Genomic DNA, 3,375 nt, shown 5'->3' on the forward strand with positions numbered 1-3,375 from the left:
GCCAATTGCCATGACTACTTTGATGGTCAGGGCTCAGAATTTATCTCTGAGCTTTCTGGTCACTGGATTCAGTTTATCAGGGATTCATGTCTTTTGAATATAGATAATATTAAAGTTGTTTTTTGTTGTTCCACTTTATTGGAAAGCTGGCTCTGAAGATGGGTTATGGCTCCCCTCTCCTAGACCCAAGCATGTTTCTTTAAAGGTTTCTTCTAACATCTTTGTCCTATATCAGGCAGGTCAACTGACTAGGACAGAGAAAAAAGAGCAAAATAAAAGGATTTAAAGGAACTTGTTTTGCAATGACTACTTTCAGTAATAACTATGTGTGTCTCTGGTAAACGTGAAAGCTTACATAAGTTCTGAGAGTCAAACAAAGTGCCTGAGGATGTGAAAACTGATGTTTTAAGTTATATAAATGCAAATTGTAAAGATACAAGAAAGTAATCTAAGGTAATGAAAAATGTTTCAGGTTTTCTTCTCCCTCTATTTTGTAGGTTCAACATTATCATATTGATCACCTGGGTTCTGGTTTGATGATAAAGCACTGACTATGATTATCAACCACAAGCTCAAGATTTGAAGTTTCCTTTTTTGTCTTCTAAGTAAAAATGTAAATCTTCTTCTCATGTGCTAAAACCTCTTTGTTTAACCCAAATCTGTATGTATGGCTCTCTGGACAGAGGAGAGATATTTATAATTTTTAACCCAAAGATTTTGCTATGTTATGACTGTTAGCTGATTTTTCTCCAATGTGGATTTCAAATAGTGATAATGCTAATATATCTAAAACTTTTATCTCTTCTTGTAAACAAAGAAAAATCATGTAAACTTTAGGAAGTCAAGGGAGTCATAAGACTTGGATTCACCCCTCACCAGTAAAATGAACTACAGATAAATACAGCCTAAGTTTCCCCACCTGCCTACTTCTGACAGTGTGATCTCTGTTTCTCCTCTGGGACTCCTTGCCTCCCTCAACTACCAGGACTATGGCCTTGAAAGTTCCAAATGTTCGCTTTTCCTTTAAGTCCCTAAACTTTAACTTCTGTTCCTACTCTGTATGTTTCAGCAGATTTCCACTTGACTGACAGATACTATCCAGAAATCAACTGCAGACTACAAACTGCCCCAAGCAGCTGTGAGTCCTGGACTTGCTGATGTGAACCAGTCCAGCCAGTGTGGTGATGTTTGTTCCCTGTATGTTTAGCTGGGCCAGCAAACCATATCCTTCTCGTCAATTCTCCATTGCCTGAAATTTCTCCCAGTCTTTTATTATCCTTCAGCCTTCCTGTGCCCTGAGAGTGACATCTCAGTTCCAGCAGGAAGTAGTCACAGAAGGGAGCACATCACCTCTTAGCCTATAAATAAAAGGCTGGAAAGTTAGGTCAAAAGGAAACTCCCTGGTATAGGGGACAAAACGGTTACTTATCGTGCCCATTGGCACACCAGGAAAGGTACTTGTTAAAACCAAATAGACGCAAATATATCAATAGGTTGATTTATTATCTGAAGTGGTTCTACAATTCGATGGGGTGCTCAATCTGCTTTATGAAAGACACAGATCTTATTGCGTGGCATTAGGAAAAATTCTTCTTTCTATGTAAAACACTTGAAAACCATTAGCGGAAACTGGCAAGGATTAGATCTACTAACAATGGAGAAGAGTGGCCTTCGTCTCTTCCTCGAGGAGGAATGTTACTTCTATGTCAACCAATCAGATACAGTAAAAGACGTGGTCTGACAACTCCAGTCAAATCCCCCACAATGTAAGGAGCAGCTTGATTCCTCTGGCTAGGGGACTGTTGACAGTCCAATACGGAATTGGATAATGCCTTTCTCAACCCTCTTTCCGAAGCATTGTTAAAGGCTCAGGGTCAGAAATTGGGGTTCAACCTAAAGATCTGAAAACAAACCAGTCAGCTACTGGCTCTTACCTTGACTTCAGTCTGAAATGGCGATCCTGCCTCCAGGAATCTCAGAATGAGACTGTGGCTGAGAGCTGCTCCCCCATGTCTTACATTCCTCTCTAGGACTGGGATTAAAGGCACACACCACTGGAATTAAAGGCATGCACCACCCGATTTCTACGGCAGCTAGTGTGGCTATTGGGATTAAAGGTGTGTGTTACCATAACCTGGTCTGTAAGGCTGACCAGTGGGACTGTTTTACTCTAGATGTTCAGCCTTTATTTATTAAAATACAATTGAAATTCCACTATACCTTTCTTTCCTTTTCCTCATCCTACATGCCCCTGTTTTATAAACTCCTTTCTAGATTTCTTCAACAACAAATTCAAATGATTTCTAACCAGACCTTTAATCACTTGTTATTACAGGATTATCAGGGCCTGGCTACAAAACCAGGGCCCTTTGACTCCTGACTATACTCAAGTGGTGAGGATCAAGCTTGCCCCATGGACTTCGATGCCTCCATACAACAGGAAGTAATTTAATGATCATGCCACCCTGTTTCCCAACTCCTGATTAGATATCAGTAGTAAACAAAAAATGGAGGAATGTAGGGGGAAAGGGCCAAGGAAAGAACACCGTGACCCTAATTTCACCTCAAGCTTGAGGCCAGGGCCAAGGGAAGAGCACTCTGTTCCTGGGTTGACGTAAAGCTCCCGACTTGAAAATGCCTACCCTCATGACTCGTCATTAATGACTGTGCATGCTCCAAAAGGCCTATAAAAGCCCTTCCCTCTACCCAATCCTCTGCTGTCTCTGTTCCTGCCCACGGGCAGCAACCATTCTGTGTCTCTCCCCAATAAATCTCTAGTATGAAGTTTGTTGCACAGTGTGACTTTGTGGTTCCTTGGCTCCAGATCACCAAATTGTCCGTGCACCAGAAAAAAACCTTACAGGATGCAATGGCAGTAGAGGTGTGTGGAGAAGACTGTTCACTTTGTGGAAAACAGGAAGTGAGAAAGATACTGAGACCTGGCACAACCCCACTGACTTCCTTCCTCTAGATCCCATCTTTTAAAGTAAAACAGTGTTACCAATTGGGGACCATGCTTCCAACACATGAGCCTAAAGGGAACACTTCATAATCAAATGATTAGGTACTATTTAAGAATGATTTATAATAAATGCAACAGCTCAGCAGGGAAAGGCATTCCCTGTCAAGACTAATGACCAATGTTTGAGACCTGGGGCCCACATGGTAAGAAAGACAGAACTGATCTTCACAGTTTTCGTCTGTCTTTCACATGTACACTGTGACACACATACAAAATAAAATTAAATGCAGTAAAACATTTTCATTAAATAAAAGAAATTTTTTTTAAAAAAGGACAGACTGGATATATAAATTCTGAGGTGCTGTAGAGTCAATAAACACTGGTTAGATGAGAAAGAATCCTACTGGAGGTGG

At 40.8% G+C, this 3,375-nt stretch overlaps 1 long non-coding RNA gene across 1 annotated transcript; it reads left to right on the forward strand.

The window, feature by feature from the left end:
• The first annotated feature begins 561 nt into the window (after window positions 1-561).
• Window positions 562-2,876, forward strand: LOC121446543. Its single transcript, XR_005974062.1, has 3 exons — window positions 562-613; window positions 1,073-2,117; window positions 2,336-2,876. It is a non-coding gene; the product is annotated as an uncharacterized LOC121446543 (long non-coding RNA).
• The last annotated feature ends 499 nt before the right edge of the window (window positions 2,877-3,375 follow it).

The sequence above is a fragment of the Microtus oregoni genome, unplaced genomic scaffold, assembly GCF_018167655.1.
Source record: "Microtus oregoni isolate MIOR12 unplaced genomic scaffold, Mior012 000003F_ref0000135, whole genome shotgun sequence".
NCBI lineage: Eukaryota > Metazoa > Chordata > Mammalia > Rodentia > Cricetidae > Microtus > Microtus oregoni.